This window comes from Lissotriton vulgaris, chromosome 8 (genome assembly GCF_964263255.1).
Source record: "Lissotriton vulgaris chromosome 8, aLisVul1.2, whole genome shotgun sequence".
NCBI classification, from domain to species: domain Eukaryota; kingdom Metazoa; phylum Chordata; class Amphibia; order Caudata; family Salamandridae; genus Lissotriton; species Lissotriton vulgaris.
Genome location: NC_141696.1, coordinates 1,570,533,340 through 1,570,556,908, shown reverse-complemented (window position 1 = coordinate 1,570,556,908; position 23,569 = coordinate 1,570,533,340). Strand labels below are relative to the sequence as shown.

Genomic DNA, 23,569 nt, shown 5'->3' with positions numbered 1-23,569 from the left:
CTGCGGCGTGCCGCAAGGATCGTCACTCAGCCCCACCCTCTTCAACGTGTACATGAGCCCCCTCGCAGCCATCGTTCGCCAACACAATCTCAACATCATCTCCTACGCTGACGACACCCAACTGATCCTCTCACTCACCAAGGACCCCAACACCGCCAAAAACAACTTACACGAAGGAATGAAAGAAGTAGCCGAGTGGATGAAGCACAGCCGTCTGAAACTGAATTCAGACAAAACAGAAGTCCTAATCTTAGGTACCTCCCCCTCCGCCTGGGACGACTCTTGGTGGCCAGAGGCCCTTGGAAAAGCACCCATCCTGACGGACCACGCACGGAACCTGGGTGTCATCCTGGACTCCTCACTCTCAATGACCAGACAAGTCAACACTGTCTCATCATCTTGCTTCAACATTCTTCGCATGCTCAAAAAAACATTTCGCTGGATCCCCACCGAAACTAGAAAAACGGTCACTCACGCACTGGTCTCGAGTCGCCTGGACTACGGAAACACACTATACGCCGGTACCACCGCAAAACTCCAGAAAAAACTCCAACGCATCCAGAACGCCTCAGCCAGGCTCATACTAGATATCCCGCGTAAAGAACACATCTCTGGTCACCTGAAAAACCTCCACTGGCTCCCCGTAAATAAGAGGATTACCTTCCGCCTCTTAACCCACGCACACAAAGCACTTTACGAACTTGGACCCGAATGCCTCAACACACGACTGTCCTTCTACACCCCCTCCCGTCAGCTACGATCCTCCAACCAAGCCCTTGCCACTGTTCCTCGCATCAACAAAGCCACCATGGGAGGTAGATCCTTCTCATACCTGGCAGCCAAAACCTGGAACTCTCTTCCCACTCACCTTCGCCTTACTCAGAACCACCTAGCATTCAGAAAGCAACTTAAAACTTGGATATTCGACAAGTAATTTCCCCCCCTCCCTCAAGCGCCTTGAGACCCTATGGGTATGTAGCGCGCTATATAAATTTCTGACTTGACTTGACTTGACTCATCTCTCTTTTTGACAGCTCTTCATTGGTTTTGAACTCAATTCCTTCACGATCAGCTGAGTTGATGTCTGCCAAGCTCCTAATTGATTGAATCAGACACAAGATGTTCCCTCTATTAAGAGTGTCCCCCTGGCCTCTTGATTTCAATTCAGGGATGAATAAGATTGCTTGTCTCTGCTGGTTCGTGGTGTTAATGGTAAGGTGCTTGGTCTGATTTAACTGGCCTGTTAGTGGGGGCGATCAATGCCACTGGCTGTCCCCCCCACAGCATGCTTTTGTCCAGCAGGCAGGTGTGCAAGAGTGTTGTTAGTTATCAGTTTTCTGTTGCTGTCAATCAGCGTGGTTTCTCTCCCCGTGGAGTGATCTTGCGTGGGCTGTTCTATTCTGAGAGCTACCACCTACGGTTCTGGGGTTTGCTGTGATGTTTCGAAGGTCAGTTTGTAACCGCCGTGTGTATTTGCAGTACTGTTAGTTATCCGGACCGGGTTACTGTTTTTACCGGTCGATACATTTCTGCATCCTGTGCGGCAATTTTGCTTAAGTCGCTCTACTGCGGGCGCTTTCACCTCTGGTTCAGGTGTCTCCCTAAATACCTCGGGGGACATCTCCTGGGAGGCCTTTGTGATTGAAAGGCCCGCTTTGCTATCTGTCGTTTGCGAGCAGAGTTCAGAGGTAGCGGTGTTAACCAAGCTTGCTGTCCCAAAAACTGGTCCATTAAGAGGGAAGTAATCCGTTATGTTCTTCTTCCTGTTTCTCCCTTTCCTCTTTTTCTTGCGATTTTGGGTCCGCTGCTCCTTGATTTACCCATTTTCTACGCCTTGGATGCTGGGGGCTTGGGCTATCAATGGTTCCCCTTCTGACTCCTGCATGCCTTCACATTGCTCATGTCGCTGCTCGCTTCCGTTACATTGTTCCCCTTACTGGTTAACCTTTCCGCCCATGATGGTTCTGTTTGCTGGCCCTCTGCGGCATCTGATGTTTTTTCCAGCGAGGAATTGAGCAGATATTAGATCTATCCTCTTTGGATTGGGTCTTTGAGGGGTATTTATCCCTGACCTTCTCCTCAGAGGCTAGTTCTGTACTGGCAATTGCCTCCATAATGTATTTTTTGATGGTTTCTTGGTAGTTTGTCCTGGCGATGTCCGTTAAGTTCCTAATGTCGCTCACCAGATCCCCCATTGCTACAGGCAGTGTGGATAGTTTGTCGACTATGGTGTAACAGGTACAGTGCGCTTGCGTTAATTGTGTTCCGTCCTGCGTCCTGTGTATCATTTCAGCCATATTTTTAAGTCTGTGGTCAATGTTAGCAACATGATTTGCAAGTGAATTAAGGATAGTTAGTTGTACATCCATTTTGTCCAAATGAAATTGCATTGTCTTAATGGACAGCTGCATAGTATCCAATAGGGAGGACCACAGCCTGCCTGTGTCTAAGCTGTCCGTTTCCTTGAATAGAGGGTTTCCCCTCCTTAAGTTTTTGCAGGTGCATGAAGTTTAAATCTTCTCTTCCTATCGCTACTGTGACTAAGGGTTCAAGTGGTTGGCCTGTTCTTACTTCAGATGGCGCGCCAGAAAATTTTAAGCCAATCAGTGTACCTCCTTCTATGGCTTTTACGGGAGTCCAAGGGACTTTGTTGAGTGAGGCTGCCCTTAGTGCATTTAAACTTGCCCTTCTTCTTGGGTGACCTCCAGGCTCGGGGCTGCTCTTTCACCTTTCTTACCCTCGCCCTTGCCATCTTCGTCGTCGTACTTTTTAGGTCTCGCTAGACCTATTGTTACCGAGTTCCTTGTCAAGCGACCTAGATCTGGCCACGAGCGCCGATTACACCTCGTGGACGCGCCCCCTGGCCCCGCCCCCCCAGCCGTGCACATCTCTTGCTCCAACTGTGCACAGCCAGTCAGCCTTTCAATCGCGCGCGTGCACACACACACACACACACACACACACACACGCACGCACACGCACGCACGCACGCACACACACTTCCCCTCTCCGCCGCCCCACTTACCGCATCAGCCGCCACTCCTGACTTCTGCTGCCACCGCTCCTCTCGCAGTAGACGGAAGTCCCAGGAAGTCCCGCGCCACGACAGCCGTGAGCGTGCACATCCCGAAACCGGAAGTTCTGGATGTGCACGCTCACGGCTTGTCTCTTTTGCTGCCATGCCTCTCTGATTTTACTTGAGTTCACTTCAAGACGTAAATAAAGTCATTAGTAATTCACCGATGAAGGTTGAAGGGTTTAAGCTTTTCTATTATAGGACTGCTCTGCCATCTAGTGGCTAGTTCCGGCATTCGTTTATCTTCGGCTTTCAGGATATTACAAGTGCGTGCTTTAGGCGAGCAACTGCAAGTTCGAGCCGATGCCTGGCTCTAGCTCAGCTGGAGGACCCCGAGGCTCTCGAGCCGGTAACTAGCCGAGCCTTCCTCCCGATCCGAGGCTAGAGGAGGTTATGTGTGTATGTATCTGTGTTTGTTTGGGAGTGTGTTTTGTCTGTGTCGAGCCCTCAAAATAAACCAGCATGCAGCATGTTTGCTGAGCAGTATCGATTCGCAGCGCTCCAGACCCCTACGTCATCCAGTAGTTGCACCATGCCCATTCATTCCTCTCGCTGGTTTCATTTTGACAGTCTTTATATATCCCTTAATTCATTATGTTTAAATAGGACTCCTCCAAAGATACTCGAAACCAATACATTGTCAACCTGTAAACAGGAGCGCAAGTCATTGCCTGCAGGCCCTATGCTGTGCTGCTTTGTTTTCGGGTATTTAAATGCATGCTGCCTTATCTTTTGCGAGGTACTGTTCAGCTATGTCACAAACTACTCGAAATGTCCACAACTGAGCTCCAGTAAACAGCACAAAATGGAAAATAATAAAAGCATAAGCATTAAGCAAGGGTGTTCTGGATTTAGTTTTTCTGCATTTTCATGAGTACCAGTGTATTCCTCGGAGAATCCGTCTGTGCGAACGGAGTTTAAACACCTCACAGCCTTATAAAGAAGGTAGTATTTTTTTTGCTTTATGAAATGATGATTCGCACGCCGAGCTGCTATGCCTGCACTATTCTAGCCCCTTAGCTTGTGTGTGTTAGGAAGGACAACTTTAGATTGTGGCTTTAGAAAACACTGCCTTTGCGGAAACGTGTGCATGCAGCCAATACCAGACATTTATTTGAAGGGGCAGACCTGTCGCTGAGTGCACTTTTGCGGTTCAGTTCCACGCGGCCCTTTTCTGAATGAGTCTTAAGATTTTTAAATTACGTGGATTTCTCCTGACATTCGGCCTCGTTCCCAAAGGCGTTTGGGTCGGTCTACTGCTGGTCTGTGTCCGTTTCCCTGCTCCTATAGGCAGTCACTGCAGGTGGCCCGGGTCGTTATTATCACCTCTACAGCTGTGCTTCCAGTGGTCGAAGTGAGGGGAAAAAAGTAGGGGAACTGTGGGCAGAGAATCAGAGGGCTGGAGTAACGCTTAGATTGGTGTCAGTGGGCAGAGTCAGAGGTGTGGCACAAAGAGCAAAATATCCCAGTTTTTAGGTCTAGCATAGGCAGCGCATGTGCTGCCTCTACAAGGCATCAAGTAGTTAGTATTAGTGGTGAAACTCCACCCATTGCGTGTATATTTGTTTTTTAACTTCCCATTGGTTAAATCTTGCCAATGAATGAGCTTTTTATGGAGCTCATTCATTGGCTGGTGGTCTGAAACGTCACTTCCCTTTAGCTTCCATTTTGCAGGAAGCAGCACCGACCAACTACAGTTTCCTTCCACTGCTCAGCATTATCTATTCATTTAGGGACTACTTTCTTGTTTATTTTCCACCGCTGTTCACCACTAGCTGCCGAGTTTGGAAGTGTTGGCTTTTTAGTTTCCTGTTCCCGCCCCCTCCCGTTGGCCGTGTTGTCCATCTTCCCGCCCCCTTTCCTGTTGTCCATGTCACCGTTCCCTTTGTTCCCGCCCCCCTCCCGCTGTCTGTTGTCTTGCTTCCCCGCCCCCTCCCCTTGGCCGTGTTGTTCATCTTCCCGCCCCCGTTTCCTGTTGTCCGTGTCCCCGTTCTTTTTGTTCCCGCCCCCCTCCCGATGTCTGTTGTCTTGCTTCCCTGACCCCTCCCGTTGGCCGTGTTGACAATCTTCCCACCCCCTTTACTGTTGTCCGCATCCCTTTTCCCTTTGTTCCCGCCCTTCCCGCTGTCTGTTGTCTTGAGGCTTGTGGCGGTGCGGCTGCTCAGGGGTGACTTTTATTCCTTTTTTAGGTCTCGTTCGAGACCTTTTGCTGCCAAGTTGCTTGTCAACGGACACAGACAGGGTCACGAGCGGCGATTCAGGTCCGTGAACGCGCAGATTCTGGTCCGTGCACGCGCACCAGCCGCCACCACATGCACTAGCCGCGCACAGACGCACCAGCAGGCACCAGCCGCGTGCACACGCACCAGCTCACACACGCACCAGCCGCGCACACACGCACTAGCTCACACACGCACCAGCCGCCCCCAGCCACGCACACACGCACCAGCTGCCCACACACGCACCAGCCGCCATGGCCGCACACACACGCACCAACCGCCCGAGCCTGTGCACGAGCCCCCAAGGCACCAAGTCTCACTCACCGGGTGTCATCTCCTCCGCCTCCATTGACGTGGCACACACGGGGCTTCCCTCACTGATGGGAGCCCCGAACTTGTATCCACAGCCTCAGTCACCACTTTTCTGCTGCCACCGCCGGGCTCCCCCTCCGGCATGGGAGCCCGGCGTCACCACTTCCATCTCGGCGAGTCACTTCGTGCACGAGCTTATGGCGGAAGTCCTGCCCCACAGCAAGCATGACGCTGCCGGACTTCCGGATTTCGCGCCAGTCGGGCCGGTGGCTTGCCAGGAACTCGAGCGATTTCCAGGTACTTGTTTTTAAAAATTTCGTTTCCGATAGAGCTATTGGGTAGTGGGTTTACTTAGCACGACTACCTCGTAAAAATATACATTTTTGGAAAACCTAATTAATTCTTAATAAAATATTTCACTTTCCTGAAGTAGTTGCTTGCGCTAGTTTTACACCACTTTTGTTCGGGTGTGGTTAGGATGGGCCAATAATGCACTCCATCTGCTAAGCGAAGGCATATGGCTGGTGTCTCTAGCTGCATCTTCCTAAAAGAATCTAGCCTGCTTTTGAGGCTACCCAATGAATATGCAGATATTTGCCATTTTAAATCGGGAGCATGTAAATGCATCTCATGCTTATGTAAATAAATCTCATGCATATTTAGTTTGGATTGTCTAAAAGACTGACCATTTTCTTGCTCAACTGAGCCGTATTTAGTAGCCAAGAAGTATGGCGAAATAAGGTAAAATGTTAACATGCTTTAATTTGATTCCTTGGCCCTTGTGTTCTGAAATAACAGACGAATACATTGCAGTCTCTGCGAAGCTGCGTAATTAGGTAATTATTTAAAAACACTCTGCAGTAGTGAGCAAGTCTCACTCAGTCAAAACATTGGGTCATCTTGGGGCAAGTGCCTCTATTTCATCCCTGGACTAATATCTTTGACTTTCGAAATATACTACAAATCATTTGCTGAGAACCGGCTACTTAAGTGTGTGTGTTTTTAACGTTACATGTTATTGTCCAGTAGATGAGCACGTGTGCTCTGATCGGCACATAACAAAACATTTTAATACCATCTCTTGCAATTGAATGGTGAAATGCTATGTTCTCGCTTGATTTTTCATAATGCAAAAATTACATTGAGTTTAAAACGTTTACACTCCTTTAATTTTACTTTGGAATGGTAACCTTTTTGATAATAAACTTTTAATAGCAACCTTGATTAAAGCAACCACTTTTTCTCACAATGCATTATTATTATTATTATTATTCCGAGTTTTGTATAGCGCCTGGTTACCAATAGGCATCCCCGCGCTTATCAGAACATAACACTGCTACAAGAATGCAAGGATTAAACAGAGAACAAAAAAGTTTTTAAAAGTTTACGAAACCTGAAAAGACTGGCTTCGGAGCGCAGTTGTAGGGGCAGTGAGTTCCACAAGGAGGCCACATTTATTGAAAACCTTCTGCCACCAGTTCTTGCCTTTTTCACCCTGCCAACCTGAAGGAGATGTTGGTGGTCAGAGCGGAGGGAACGAGAGGCCTTATAGGGCTGGACCATCTCCTCAAGAATAGGTGGACCCACCCCGTGCAGGACTTTGTGGGCGATGCAGAGTGACTTGAATTTCACCCGGTCCCTCACAGGGAGCCAGTGCAGTGCCCTCAACGCCGGGCGGGCAGATTGACGCCTAGGGAGACCCGTCAAAAGCCTTGCAGCCGCGTTCTGCACTTGCTGCAGTCTGTTCAGGGTAGATTTGGGTGCGCCCAGGAATAGCGCATTGCTGAAATCCAGCCGCGAGATGATAAGTCCCTGGATGAGAAGCCTTCGAGTGGCCACTGGGAGCAAGGGCAGAATCTTCTGGGCTGAACGGAGCAGGCCAAAGCACACGCCAGCAGTCTTTTTGGCATGGGTTTTAAATGATAGGTCCTGCTCCAGCCATACCCCCAAGCTCTTGATCTCCTGCTTGGGGGGGGGCATCGGTCCCAAACAGTCTGGCCAGCTGCTGGGGGGCAAAGATGGAGAGGAGTTCCCCAGCAGCATCAGTTCCGTTTTGGAGCCATTTAACTTTAGGGCTGAGCTGCACATCCACGTGTAGATCTTTTCAAGACACGTGTGCAGCCGGTCGGGATGGCACGCCGACTGGGAGAGGCCTACCACCAGCTGAGTATCATCAGCGTAACTGATGATTTTGATACCCAGCGGCCGTACCACATTCTCCAGGGGGGCCATGTAAACGTTGAATAGGGTAGGGCTCAATGAAGAGCCCTGTGGCACACCGCACTGGAGAGGGGTAGAAGATGATTTTTCCTGGCCTTCCCACACCTCAAATGTACGACCTTCCAGAAAGGAGGCGAACCATTTGAGGGCCAAACCCGTGACCCCCACCCCCGACAGCCGTTGGAGAAGCACCTGATGGTCCAGGGTGTCAAAAGCAGCGCTGAGGTCCAGGAGGATCACTGCCACTGATCCCCCCGAATCCAGCATGCTCCTCGCATTCTCCACGACCGCCAGCAGGGCGGTGTCGGTCCCCTGACCGGGGCGAAAACCCGTTTGGGAGTCGCCCAGGAGGGAATTGGCTTCCAAGAAGTTGGAAAGGCGGCTATTCACCAGCTTCTCAGCCACCTTACTGATACCCGGCAGCAAAGAGATAGGCCGAAAGTTGGCGAGATCGGCGGGATCGAGGTTAGGCTTTTTCAAAAGAGCCTTAACCACCGCCCCTTTCCAACTGGGGGGGACCACCCCATGGGCGAGAGACAGGTTTATCGAGTCCGTCGCAGGGCCAACGATAGTAGATGACACCTGTTTAAGATATTTAATAGGTGCTGGGTCTTTCGGGGAGCCGCTCTTCATAGATCTCAGCACTGACAAGACTTCCTCCTTAGTAACTGGACCGAGGGAAGCCAACTCCACCAATGGTGACTCAGGTTGGGAGCTGGGATTGTCCTCCAAAGAGGAGATCTCACCTAGCCGGGGAAGGGAAGCCAGTATGTTGTCGATTTTACTTTTAAAATACGAGGCCAGTTCAGTGCATTTTTTGCGAGGGTCCTCGTGGAAAACCTGAGGATCGGGGGCATTGAGTAGCTCCTTAATGACCCTAAATGACTCTTTGGAAGAGTTGGCCGCAGAGCCAATGCGCTCTTCAAAGAATCCTGATTTTGCCACCCGAATAGCGGATTTGTACCTGCTCAGGGCCGCACGATATTCTTTACGATTCGCCTCACTCCAGTCTCTCCTCCAGGACCGCTCTAGCCTCTTACATCCTTTCCTCAGAGTTCTTAATTCTGATGAATACCAAGGTGCCGAGCCCACTCTCTTCCCCCTCGTAAGTTGTTTCTTTTTGGGTAGGAGAGTGTCTAGAGACTCCACGAGCCAGGTGTGGAAGTTCGCGTCAGCGACTATCGGGTTGGCTCCCTGAGAGGGCTGCGTGGCCTCCAAGTGTGCCGCCCAGGTGTCAACTGGGAGCCTCGACCAGGCTCTCTCCAGGGTGTGAACCCGTGGGACCACCGCGGCTCGGCTGTCGAATTGCCATGACGCGGACACCAAATAATGGTCTGTCCAAGGTAGGGCAAGAGCCGGAGATGGAGTAAGATGGTCCAGATTAGAAAATAATGGATCAAGCAGGTGGCCCTTCTCATGGGTCGCGCCCGAGTTGGCCAAATTGAGTCCAAAAGATCTGAGATCGTCGAGCAGATCGACTCCTGTGGCATTAGCGGGGTCCTCAAGATGGATATTAAAATCGCCGAGAACAACAAAGTTGGCAGTTGAAGAGGCAAGAAGTGCAGTAATTTCCAAGAGAGAGTTAGGGAAACTACCCAGAGGTCCGGGAGGGCGATAGATCAACAAGCCCACCAGAGACACTGTAGGTGACAACCGAAGGGAGAACTGTAAGCTCTCACAATCAGCCACCCCTCCATTCTGGATCTTACAGGCGAGCGTGTCTCTATAGAGAACTGCAGTTCCTCCTCCCCTCCCTTTAGGTCTATCAAGGTGGAGTATATGAAAGCCTGGGGGGAGTGCTCTGACCATGTCAGGGCCAGAGCTGGGGGAGAGCCAGGTCTCAGTGAGAAACAACACATCGAGCTTGTGGTCTAGGATAAGTGAATTGATTTCAATGGCATGGCTCGGCAAGGACCGGCAGTTTAGTAAAGCCATGGAGAGAACGGATTTCACAGCCACTGAATTGTGGCCGGAGGAACACGCTCTGCACGGTAAAAATGGGATGATCCCCATCTGTGCAAAGCTACAACTAGTAGGGTGGGGCGGACGCAAGGCGATAAGGGCGTCTCTCCCGTATTGTAACCTGGAGGTGACAGGCGTCACTGTATGGGGCATGGTGTCAGGCCCTAGGCCCGCCTGGGCGCGGACGGGCGCAGACGGGCGCAGACGGGCAGGACTCTGGCACGACTCCGGCGCAGGTCCGGCGCGTCCGCTGGTCGCGTCCGCTGCGCGGAGCCGTAAGTGCCTGTTTTTATAGCGCTTGTCTATGGCCTCCCCAGCCCAGCCCGACCCAAGATGGCCGCCAAAACCGGCGCCCAGCCCTCGGCGTCAACACTCAGCCGAGGGTGGGACCGGAGCTGCAGGGAGGGGGGAAAGAAGAGTTTTTAAGCGCTGCTGAGCGCTGGGGGGTCTCTACACACTGCTGCAGGCTAGAAAATACAATTAGCAAGCACAAGTGTCCAAACGAGTAAAATCACGAAAATGCGATTAAAATTAAAAGAAAAGCAGGAGACCTCCCGGCTTCCGCCTCAGGAGGGGAAAGGTGTGTGCAAAAGTCTGATGTTACCGCTTTCCGAGTCTCAGGCGCCTTTTATAGCGCTTGTCTATGGCCTCCCCAGCCCAGCCCGACCCAAGATGGCCGCCAAAACCGGCGCCCAGCCCTCGGCGTCAACACTCAGCCGAGGGTGGGACCGGAGCTGCAGGGAGGGGGGAAAGAAGAGTTTTTAAGCGCTGCTGAGCGCTGGGGGGTCTCTACACACTGCTGCAGGCTAGAAAATACAATTAGCAAGCACAAGTGTCCAAACGAGTAAAATCACGAAAATGCGATTAAAATTAAAAGAAAAGCAGGAGACCTCCCGGCTTCCGCCTCAGGAGGGGAAAGGTGTGTGCAAAAGTCTGATGTTACCGCTTTCCGAGTCTCAGGCGCCTTTTATAGCGCTTGTCTATGGCCTCCCCAGCCCAGCCCGACCCAAGATGTTCGCCAAAACCGGCGCCCAGCCCTCGGCGTCAACACTCAGCCGAGGGTGGGACCGGAGCTGCAGGGAGGGGGGAAAGAAGAGTTTTTAAGCGCTGCTGAGCGCTGGGGGGTCTCTACACACTGCTGCAGGCTAGAAAATACAATTAGCAAGCACAAGTGTCCAAACGAGTAAAATCACGAAAATGCGATTAAAATTAATATATTTTTAAAATGTGTCTAGTATTTGGTACTTAGCCACTTCGGATGAGGAATGAAAAACTCAGATGAGAATACACCAGGGAGTAGACTTCACTTCACAAGCATCGTACCCTGTTCCTCTGTTTGTTTAATGCTGTAATCAGAGTAACTAGGCTCTTCAGCGATTACTTTACTGGTTCGAGCATGCCTCCCTTTTTGGTATCTTTTATCAGGACGCATCACTTTGAACTGCTTCACTTTAGGGTTGCTACGTATTTTCATATTATCTGGACTCCATGGTTCTAGTTTAGGGTTTTCTGTTATAAAGCATTGTTTCCAGTTCGAGAAGACACACATGAGATGAAACCTCTCAGATTGGGACTGAAAACATAATTTTCTCAAAACATGCCGCAAGATTGGAACAACGTTTTTTAAAGTATTTAGTATGATTTCAGGCTGCATTGTGTTGGTGAAGTTCTCTTCTGCACTGGTTGCCTGTCTGTTAAATGCCCCGTATTTTATCCACCCTAAATAAGTGTCCTTTGGAAACAAGCAAATTGCCAGAGAAGACGTTTTAGAACCAAATTTAATCCATTATTCTGTAACATCTTGGAGTTCTGAATTGAAGAAAAAGCTTTGCAAGCAAGCAAACATGTCTGCTCGTTCCAGGCTCACTTCCACCGTACCCACAGCAAGTATCAATTAATTTCTTCAAAGTAAATGTTGGTAGAGATGACCATATAGTCTAACGTTCAAAATAATATATCTGAGCCTGGAGACCATGGCAACTGGACAATTCTACCCCACTCGCATCTATCCACCCCTCAACAGCTCGACCCCCCCCCCCATTCCCCCCGCTCTCCACCCCCACACCTTGGCCCCCCTTCCTCCTTCGTGACAGTTGGTGAACACAAAAGTGTCTCCAGCTGGAATCTGACATTATTCCTCATTTGCAAAAAAACACTGCATTCCATTTATTTCACATAGTAGAGAGCCTCTGGCCTCTGTTCTGGCCCGCGTGTGACCTTTCTGAAATTTGACGTGGTGCCCGGGATCAGTTACTCACCCCCTTCCACACCCCAGATCATGTCCCAAGGTGGTGGAGTCCTGACTTTGACATTACATTCATTTTCGTGATTGATCACAATTAAAACGTTTATCTCCATGCATTTTAGGAGGAGCAAGTGCTAGGGTGGCCAGCTGCAAAAAAGATAATAATGTAGGTCTATTGTTGCTAGGTATGCAAAAGTAGCCTTTGATGGCCCACTGCTGGCGGTACACATTTCCCTCTTGTTGTCATTCCGGGCTCCAGTTATGCTCAGTACATCCGACCTTCTCAGTTAAACACTATCCTTTCTTGAGGGACAGTGTCCTGGACATATCTTATCAAATTCTTCTAGAGTAACCAAGGGTCATTATGCTTATTCCACCCCTAGAGACATTACGCAGTTGCCTCGTACCATCCGCTTATCAGACCATTAGTTCTTGCTTAACCTCTTGTGTGCTCGTGACGGAACCGTTCCGTCACGAGCCTTGGGTGGGCTGTGTTGGTGATGGAACGGTTCCGTCATGGACCGCTCGCCGCGCCTGCGCTTAGAATTCTATTAGGCGGGCGGGGCCATGACGGAACTGTTCCGTCACAAGCACAGACCACCCAAGGCTCGTGACGGAGCGGTTCCGTCACGAGCACGGGAGCGCCGTGCGCCCCCCCCCTCCCCCTTAGCACTGCGGCGGAATAGCCGCCACAGCTAAGGGGTTAAGGGCTAAACTAGCTATATAAGCGACAAGCGCTGAAAATCACAGAAGTAAATGTTGCTCTGGGAGCCTGGTTTACTTATTGTTCCTACTGCTGCATCTCGACACATGAGCGCTGTGGTAGTAATGGCAGCTTTCACTGGGCACAAACACCAGCCGTCAGTGCACGCTTTCACCAGGCACACACCACCAGACATCAGTACACGCTTTCACCAGGCACACACACACACACACACCACCAGCCGTCAGTGCACGCTTTCACCAGGCACACACCACCAGCCATCAGTGCACACTTTCACCAGGCACAGACACCATCAGTCGTCAGTGCACGCTTTCACTTGGCACAAACACCACCAGCCGTCAGTGCACGCTTTCACCAGGCACACACAACCACACCACCAGTGCACGCTTCCACCAGGCACACACACACACACCATCAGCCGTCAGTGCACGCTTTCACCAGGCACACACCACCAGCCGTCAGTGCACACTTTCACCAGGCACAGGCAAAATCAGTTGTCAGTGCACGCTTTCACCGGGCACAAACACTACCAGCCGTCAGTGCACACTTTCACCGTATTTAAGCATCACAGTGGATCCCTGTCACACAGACAACCACACATACAACCACAGACACAACCACACCGTCAGTGCACACTTTCACCAGGCACAGACACCATCAGTCGTCAGTGCACCCTTTCACAGGGCACAAACACCACCAGCCATCAGTGCAAGCTTTCACCCGGCACAAACAACACCAGCCGTCCGTGCACGCTTCCACCAGGCACACACACAACACCAGCTGTCAGTGCACGCTTCCACCAGGCACACACCATTAGCCGTCGCTGCACGCTTTCACCAGGCGAACACACACCACCAGCCGTCAGTGCATGTTTTCACCAGACACAGACACCATCAGTCGTCTGTGCACACTTTCATTAGGCACAAACACCACCAGCGTTGGTGCGCGCTTTCACCAGGCACACACAACCACACCGTCAGTGCACACTTTCACCAGGCACAGACACCATCAGTCGTCAACGCACGCTTTCACCAGGCACATACACACACCACCAGCCATCAGTGCACGATTTCACCGGGCACAAACACCACTAGCCATCAGTGCACGCTTCCACCAGGAACACACCACCAGACGTCAGTGCACGCTTTCACCAGGCACCCACATACCACCAGCCGCCAGTGCACGCTTTCACCAGGCACCCACACACCACCTGCCGTCAGTGCACCTTTTCACCAGGCACACACCACCAGCCATCAGTGCAAGCTTTCACCAGGCACACACACCACCAGCCGTCAGTGCAAGCTTTCACCAGGCACACACACCACCAGCCGGCAGTGAACATTTCCACCAGGCACACACATCACCAGCCATCATTGCACAATTTATACAGGCACACACACCACTAGCCATCAGTGCACACATCAATTGTTAATGCATCCACAATTAACTATTGTAGCAATCGCTGTATGGCGCACTTCACTTTTAAACATATTCACCTAAAGCGCAGCATGACACCATTGCAAACAAAAATAAATACACATTTTTTTGGCCTACAATTTATAGACTTTTGTTGCAATTGGTGTTGCAATATTTAGCAATGCCAATAGCTCAAACTTAATTAATGCGAGACCTATTGCATTGCAAATGCTTGTGATTGTTTATTTTTCAAGTATTGCTTACAAGTGAAAATATTACTTACGGTTCCATGAGTTAGGCCTGTTATGTATTAACACGCCTGTATACCAACTTGAATTAAATTATATGAAAAGTGAAAATTGTCTGCTCAACCCTATACAAAAGAAATCACACCTTGATACTCTTTGTAGTCTAAATTAGACACATCTTTTCCGTGTTCTGCTAGATTTTTACGTTTTGATATTCGAGGATACCAGGTGAGTACGCAGTCATTACAATGTTCTTAAACTTTTATCGATGGAGAGTCCAAGATCATAGTTGCACATTTTCTAGAGCCTGTGAGCCTTAATTTTTCTGATTTGCTTGCCTTCACCTCTCCACCCACGCAGAACCAGGGATCTTGATGTTAGCTGGCCTGATCCCTTTGGCTCTTTCATTTTATTAAACATTAATTTTTTCTTACAAACTTCCTATATTGTTGGAACAGGCTAACGGTTATGTAGTGTGGTAGACCATTTCAGTGGTATTTTCAGCTGAAACGACAAAAGCTGTGGAGGTCTTGTGTACAGCTTTATTTTTCTTCTCGCCATACCCTAGTGTGTCCAGAGAGACACTAATGCATTTCAAAATCAAGCAGTATGCGAGCAAGCGAACTCCGAATTAGAATATCCTGTTTCTATGCTTAATTTCCTTTCTACATTACCACGTGTAGCTCACCATAACCAAAGACTTTTCCGCCATGTATTGTTCGATCTCCAGAGATGTGTTTGCAAGATGGGTCTGTTCGCCCCAGTTACTGTTTGATCTTTTCCCTCTACCTAATCTGTTTGAGAATGCGCATGCTGTTACTCCAATAATCTTGTTCACAAGCATGCTTTATAGTGCTAGATAAAATTCCTTGTCTTACTAACCCAAAAGCAAGTCTATTATCTGTTAGGTAACAGCTGTTCTTCCTCCATTAACAACTGTACCCCCTAGTGAGTATCTGAGCTGTTGTCTTACCTTTCAGTTCCCCCTAGAGTTTGTTGCCCTTTCACCCTTGCCACTGCTAGTTCCTCTGTCCTTCACTACCTACTTTTCTGGTTATGTGGCGTGGATCTGTTTTTCTAGTTTAAGGATTTTTTTACATGGAACCATTTCCTTTCCTTCGTAGTTTCCTACTATTCTACACATCTTAGGAAAATTCCACAGCTTTGGTGGATTCTAGGGGTCTGTGTTTACTGTTCCCATCACCTTCTGATACCCGCATCTTCACCTAAGCACCACATTAGTCACCACTTGGTTAACCCCCGTGCCTTCTACAAACGTGAAGCTCCTTACACTTCACCAGGGTCACCATGGCTTTGTCGAAGGCCTTTCTTAGCACAGTCACTTCTCTCCGATCTATGTAACTCTGGCCGTTAGTTTAGCAGCATTAACAACCTCTTCCATTGCTCAAGATCCTGTCTGTGGTCACACGTACTTCATCTGACTGCTTGAGAAAGCATAAAGTCACTTGATCTGCTGAACTGTCTCAGTGAAATCAGCAAATGATCTAGCATGTGCCAATGACTTGGCACATTCTTGCCAACTCTGTACATTTAGAAGGAGGGCTTCCTCTTTTAGGCGAAATTGTCATTTATTTCCAACTTAACCCACAAAAAGTCTCACTCTTTGCAATTCAGCAATGACATTTTCAGTCTTTTGCCTCATAATTTCACTTTTACATGTTCCCAAATGTCAGTTTTTGTGTTGCCACTGTAGTGTCGTTTTTAGGTCGAGCAGACCTACTCTCAATGCGTGAGCATTGAGAGTATCTGCTTCAGACCTTTTGTGGCCCGTATTTAGGAATGTGGACAGCTACCAGACGCGCGCTTTGACGAGGTCAGATTTCACCTCGGGAGCGAGCGTCTGGTAGCTGCGCATGCGCAAAGCCCTTTCTCACACACAGACACAGGCAGCCCCCACCCCTCTGCATGCATGCATGCACGCACGCACACACACACACACAGGCGCGCGCATGCACACGCAGGCATACGGCACACATACAGGCACACATACAGGCACACTATCCCCTACCTCGCATTCTCTCTCAATCACACACAGTCACGCATGCACACACACATTCCCTCGCGCACACCTGCACACACGCGCGCACACACTCCTCCCCCCCCCCCCCCCCCCAGGCATACACACAGGCACGCACGCACTTTACATCAGCCCTGGGCCCCACTCACCAACTGCGCTCTTCCGGCGGGGCTCCTCACGGCGCGGCGTCTCCTCATCTAAATCGAGGCTCCCTCAGGTCAGGGGAGCCCCGCAACAGGCGCCACACTCCTCCTTCTCCCCGGCCCCCTCCTGGGGACCCGGGCTACACCGGACGGCAGGGCGCTCCATGCGCCGGCAGCTCGCGGACCTCGGGAGGCGGGACTTCCGGTCGGCCGCGAGCGGATTGGCCGGCCGGCCAAGAGCTTCCGGGTCGCTGCGGGCAGCGCGGCGGCGCCTGCCTCCCATGGGATTTTTTACACCCCTTAGTGCTTGTTTCAAATTAAATTTTGTCTACATACACAGCTATTAACTCGGTCACGCAGAACAGTGCTAAAAGGCACGACCAAGATTTAATTTTCGTATTTTGTTATTTCGCTTAAATGAAATCAGGAGATCGGACTGGGGAGAGAGCGCGTGTGTGCGTGCCTGCGTGCGTCCTCCCTCCCCTCAAAAACAACAGACTGGGCGTTGAGCAGAGAAGCTTTTACTTTGGTTTAGCCTGAGGCCTTGTGAAAGGTGTTTTTTTTTTGCTGCCAGTGTAGGTCCGATATGCGATCCATCTGTGAGAAATGCCAAATCAGTATGTAGAAAAATGAAATGAAACCCGAGCCTAGGCCAGAGCGTGCACTCATTACCGTCTGGCCCTGATCCAAGGCGCCGATAATGGCGGCCCGTTCAGCCACTGGTAAGCTTTGTGTTGGTTTTTATGAATTCACGCTTAAGAAGTGTGTAGATAGGGGTGGGATGGCGAGGTGATCTGTTGGCTCTTATGTATAGCATTACTGCTAGCGTCGCTCCATGTGACCCTAAGCATGACAACTTCATAGCGCTGTGCACCCTTGAAGTGGGTGGGGAGGGGGGCAGTTTCAGAAGAGCCTCATCAATGCCAGGAACCTCCACACACCCCTCGTTTCCTCCTTTCGCCCCTCCCTGCTCGTCTTCTCAGCTGTGCTGTATACCAAAGGCTTGCGACCTTCTCCTTTCTGTGTTCTTGGCATTTCTGTGTACACACCTACCTACCTTGCCCTTCGCCCTCCACCATCTACGGCACACAGCCCTGTTCGACGTGAGCATTTTACTCAAGGCTGTAAAGGACAGGCATAGCTGGTCTCTATTTCTGGGCCTCTGAGCCAGACCAGCCCGGGTGATTGGCCAACTGCTGCTGGAATTGACCCCTCTAATCGATACTCCAGTCTCCAGCCGTGGAGGGGGAAACACATGGACGCCTGCCTTGTATAAATAAATACCGCTCCCACTAATTCCGCCCATTTTGAGTCTTGGTGTTGATGCTGTGCTGTCTGGCTGTTGGTACACACGATAAGGCTTGCCTTTTTTCGGTATTGTAGTATTTACGTGTACCCTCCTGACAGTCATCTAGGTCCCTTTTGGCCCTTCAAATGCTGCAGAGGCACGTTGGACAGGTCTGGTGTCATCACTATTCTATGATACACTGAACATAATCTTCACAAAAGTTATTTACAAATGTTTAAGCTATTGTCATTATAAATTACAATAACTTTTATTTAAGTATTAATTATTTAAAAAAAAATAAAAGCCATTGTTATTTGTAATATCAATACATCTATGTCACGTACATACAACACATATTGCATTGCAAATGCTATAGGTGTCACATTTGCGAAAGTTAAAACTATTGGCATTGTAAATGACAAAGCTATTAATTTCGCTATTTTCAAAACCAACACATGAATAAAATATTTGTCATTTACAATACTAATAGCTTAAACTTTCCTAATGCGAGACCTATTGCATTGCAAATGCTTGTTCCTATTTGCTGTTGTTTTGAATAAGGTGCAGACTCTGGGCAGATGGGAGAAGGGAAATCCCTTAAACTTTCATTAGTGAGAGTTAATGCAGCCCCTGTGTCTTTTAGGAATGAGAATTTAGAATAGATTTTGGGCTGAAAGCCGTCACTACACATTGCATGGATCAGCGTTTGTTTGTTGTCTAGTGCTACCAGACTGCAATGTGATGCCTTCTCCTCCATAGCCCGTTTCTCGTTGCTAGAGATCTCGCTGAGGCCTTTGCTCTTCCTTTTCCTCTTGCTGAGTATAGATGTAACTGACCGCCTCTCTTTCCCTGATCTCATTTCTTTTCTACTCCTTAAGGCACTTTGAGTCTCCTGAGATCTCCTTGTTTTTTTATTGATTTTAATATCCTTAGGATAGCCTTGAGATGCCCGTATATGGCGTCCTGACCTCCTAGAGGCTGTTGGCTAGAATCGCTTCAGTGGCAATGGTGGTGTTACAAGACCTTATGTTGTGCAGTCACAGGAAAAGGAATGGGGGAAGGAAGCAAGCGAGGATCACAGACGGCCCTCGTGAGCTGTGCCCGGTCTAGTTAGGCTGCTTCTATGGGGCCGACGGGCCCCGCCTCTGCCGCCACCTGCTAATGGTGGGAGCGCTCACTCCTTGCCCCCTTTGCCTCCTTCCTTCCTACTTCTTTCCTTCTTTCCCCGTATTTGCTGTAGGGGCTACCACAAAGAGGAGTCATGGATCGTAGCTCTGTCCAGCCGTTTATGCTGTTTTGCTGTCTTTTATTATTGTTATTTTTTTCTATTTGGTTTTAGTGCTTTCTTTGTTTGTAAACGCCACCTGATGCAGGCCTAATGGCCCAAGCGAGGCGATGAAATGAAGGTGCAGAGCGCACTGAGGAAACCACCCAGCCCGAGTTGGGAAAGTCTGGTGCAGTTACTGGTGCGGGTACTGCTGTTGTAACAGAGCTCTGTGGCCCCGTGCTCCGCTACCCACCCAGTGCTCTGCGCTCCGATACCTGGGGTCTGGACTGGTTTGCTCTGGTGTCAGGGGGTGTTCTTTAATCCTCCCTCAGCCCACAAGGAAGCGGGCGCTTGAGGACAGTAGAGAGTGGCAGGTACTGCGGCAAAGCTGCTATGGCCAGGGGGATGACTCCGTTGAGGAGGAGGAAAAGGAGGGGGGTCGAGGTGCCACGGGGGGCAGGGAATTGAGCCGGCTGCCGGCTGTAGAACTAGCCCACTACGCTATGCCCAACTCACCCCAGCGCACTGGAGCTGCCCCGACCCCTGCACCTCCAACTACCTATTGCTGCTGATGTCACCAATCTTGCCGGTTTTGGCCTCCGCTTGCTCCGCTCCTGCAGCTGCTCTCCACACCCAGAGCTGCCTCGCCTGCCTCACTCTCCCGCTCTCTCGCAGTGAGCTCTGCCGAAAGGGGGGTTGGGGGGGGGGGGGGGGCGACCACCGGCAGGCTCCCCCCCCCCCCCCCGGGCTGGTTGGGAGGGGCGGGGGTGGCATTTTGACCAACAGCGTCCATTTTGGGTATTGGACTTGTTTTGTATAGCCAAAATGCAGCCCAATGTATAAATGCGTTGGGCTTCCTCTCCCAGCCACCATTTCGTCATTGGTGACCTGGTGGCTGGGAGTGTAGCGTAGGGAATTTTTGTCAGGAGTTCAGTGTTTCTGGTTTTATAGTGTTGGGTAGTACTGTTTCAGTGTTTCTGGTTTAATAGCGTTGGGTAGTACTGTTTCTGTGTCATGTCGGCGGAGGATGTCCGTGTATTGGAGGCGATTCGCCTCTTGAGTGAGGCTGGTAGGCTGAACCTCATTTTAGGCGACTTGCCAGGGCCTTCGCGCCCGGCAGGTCAAGCGTCGGCCGGGGTCGCCGTGGCAGTGGCGGCGTGTACCTTGCCGAAGCGCCCGAAGTTGGTTGCGGCAAGTGAGCGGGGCTGCCCGCGTGGGCGGAAGACGGCCCCCGTGCGTCGCGGTGCATTGGCGAGGCCGGTGGTGGTGGAAGAGGTGAGTGTCGGGGCCCGGGCTGGGGGGCGGGTATTGAGGAAGGCAGGTGGGTGCAGGATCCGGCGTTCGCGCTGGTGTCGGAGCGTCGTGCTCTGCCCTCGCCGGGAGAGATGAGGAAACGGGGGAGGGCCCGGGGGGGGGGAAGCGCTCGGCGTCTGCAGCAGCGGCATTGAAGTTGTGCGCTGGTTTTGAGCAGCAGGTGGGGGGCCTGCTCTGCAGTTTGAGGCCCCGGAATTGCCTGGTGTATTTCGAGGGGAAGAGCAGGGGGGGAGCACCCTCGCTCAAGTGTGCCAGCGGAGGAACTGGAAACAACTTGAGGCGTCGGCAGTGTAACACTGGGGGAGCCCATGGGTCCTGGGGCCCCCAAAGTTATGATGACTCCGCAGAGGGTAGGGTCATTGGAGAGGAGTGGGGGGGGAGTAAGCGACTGAGGAAGGGGCATTGCTGGGTGAGGGGGCTGGGTGTGGATTTGGCTGGGGGGGAAGTGGTTTTTTGGCAGGGTGGGGCCGGCATGAGTGGGAGGGTGTCTGTTAGCCCTCTACTTTTCTCTTCCCCTTCACCGACAAGGCAGCAGGTGTTCTCCATTGGGGGCAGTTCTTTGGGGGAGGGGGGGTGGGCGCAGGTGGGAGGGTGGGAGGGGTGTCAGTCCCCGGTTAGGTTGCAGGGGATGGTGTTGGGGGGGCGGGGAGGGGGGCTGGTATGGGCGGGATGGCTGACGAGGAGCTAGAACTGGCAGTTGGGAGACAGGCATGGGAGGGCTTAGATGTTTTTCCGGGGTGGGCGGAGGGGGTGCGGGAGCTGGTGGGGAATGGGCTGGGAGGACAGGTGGTGGTTTCTCGTATGCAGGACCCACGTGGGGGGGATGGGTGGGATTCGTGTCGCATGGTTGTGGAGTCGGGGAGGGGTGGGCTGGTGGTAGGGGGGAAGCGGGTGGCAGAGGGGGGCAACATTCTGCGGCCTTAGTGCAGGTTGAGCAGGAAGGGAGTGAGGATGAGCTGGGAGGGGCCCCTCTGGGAGGGGCCCCTCTGGGAGGGGCCCCTCCCCCTCCGGTGCAGGTTCAGGTGAGTAGGAGTACTTTGGGGGGGGCAGGTAAGGGCGGGTGGGGCCTAGGAGTGGGCTGGTTTAGGGGCGCTAGGGGCAGTAGGTCAGCAAGTTTGGGTCGTGCTCCCAGCTCTCCAGTCCAATGTTTTTCTTTACAGGGTAGGGGCCGTGGTGCGTCAGCGGACTCGGTAGGGCGTGGTACGGCCCAGCAGCGCCGAGGAGAAGGGAGGGTGGAGCCTTGCGCGGCACGTCCCGTACCGGCGGGGGACCACGACGCGGCCAGCGCACGAAAGTCTGGAGCGTCTTCGCTTGCCCCAACAACGAGCAAGGGCCGACGGTCCGCTGGCAACGTGGATGGACCTCTTCAATTCAGTCAGCGCGAGGGGGAGTATCGGCGGGTACAGCCGGCTCCCTCATTGAGAACAGTGTCTGAGGCCACTAGGGCTGGTTTTCGCAATGTGGGGTCGAGCAGGGCCCATAATGTCAGTTTTGTGAACGAGCCTCTAGAGATGGAGGAAGTAGCGGTTTTGGATTATGATGATGACAGCCCAGAGGAAGGGGAATTTAGGGATGATGAGGAGGGGGGTGCCTTCTCATATGTCTTCTAGTGTTTCACAGGCAAAGCAAGTTGGGCCGCCGGCGACGTCGTTGGGCTCCAGGAGAGAGTAAGGCCCCGCAGCAGGGGCTCCTCGAACGGTTGACCCAGTTGGTCGTGTGGCTTGGAGAGTAGTTCCGGGACGAGCGCCTTTGCTTGAGCCAGGTGAGCATGTTGTTCCACGGGCCAGACCAAAGATGGTGTCGGTGGGGACTGGAGGGGAAAGTGTTTGTGAGGAGCCGGGTGGTAAGCTCCGGGCCAGACCAAAGATGGTGTCAGTGGGGACTGGAGGGGACGTTGTCGGGGAGGAGACGGGTGGTAAGCTCCACAAGGGAAAATATGTTAAGGATCAAGCTGTGGGGACGGGGGGGAATGTGTTGCCTGGGTCGAAGGTGGAGACGGGGATGAATACGGAACATGAAGTGTCAGGTAAAGACCCAGTACCAAGTAAAGAATTGAAGTTTAAAATGTTACCTTATATGGGAGTGACTAAGCCTTTGGTGGCTCATCTGATACTGGCCACAAAAGAGAGGATCTGGAAAGGTGAATATGTTGAGATTTTAAAGCTCCTGCATAGGGAGGTGCGGTCTAAGGAGGGGTCTAAGGAGGAAGAGTTTGTGTTGGCCAAAGGACCAAAAGTGCCGCTTATGGTTGAAAACTGGACTGCAGCATTTTTAATATATGCTAGTGTCTATTGTGAGAAGTTTCCTGAGTGTTGTGTGGCCATCTTTAAATATATGGACGTGATTCGGAAGGCCCAGATTACGGGGAGTGGGTATGCCTGGGCCCAGTATGATGAGGAGTTTAGGGCCAGGATGGCTTGGGACTCGGAGGCGAAGTGGGGTGAGTTGGATTCCGATTTGTGGCAGCACACAATGGGGGCGTCTGCTGGGGGGAAAACGATATTCACAGCCAGTGGTTTACCTCTAGTCTACCGGCCCTTTCCGGGGAAGCCCACCCGGGGAGGGGTGGGGTCTGCAGCTGCCACTTCAGGGGGGTCAGGAGTATGCTGGGAGTTTTAATAAGGGCATGTGCACACGAGTGTATTGTAAATTCAGGCACAAATGCTCTCAGTGCGGGAGGAAGCATCCTTTGGTCAGATGCTGGGAACTCAAGCCGCAGGGAGGCCAGCAGTGGCATCAGGCAGGGGGAAATGCGGCAGGGCCGTCACAGCAGTCACAATGGCTCATACGCCAGTAAATCTGGCGTCCCTGAGGGTAGCTTTGCGTGACTATGTCGATCTGGGAGCAAAGCAGGTACTGTTGGAGGGTTTTGCAGAGGGTTTCCGTTTGGGGTATGAAGGGCCTCGGCAGAGGCGGTGGGCCAAAAATTTGAAGTCCGCATTTGAACATATGCCAGTGGTCCAGGATAAGTTAGACAAAGAAGTGCGTGAGGGCAGGATGGCGGGTCCGTTTCAGGACTGGCCATTGCAAGACTTGATTGTTTCTCCAATTGGGGTGGTGCCCAAGTAGGAAGTCGGTCAGTACAGGCTCATTCAAC

At 51.5% G+C, this 23,569-nt stretch overlaps 1 protein-coding gene across 5 annotated transcripts in view; it reads right to left on the bottom strand.

The window, feature by feature from the left end:
- The window catches only part of LOC147700442 (uncharacterized), a 450,712-nt gene that overhangs the window by 244,500 nt on the left and 182,643 nt on the right, over positions 1-23,569 (bottom strand). The gene's annotated exons all lie outside the window — the stretch shown is intronic.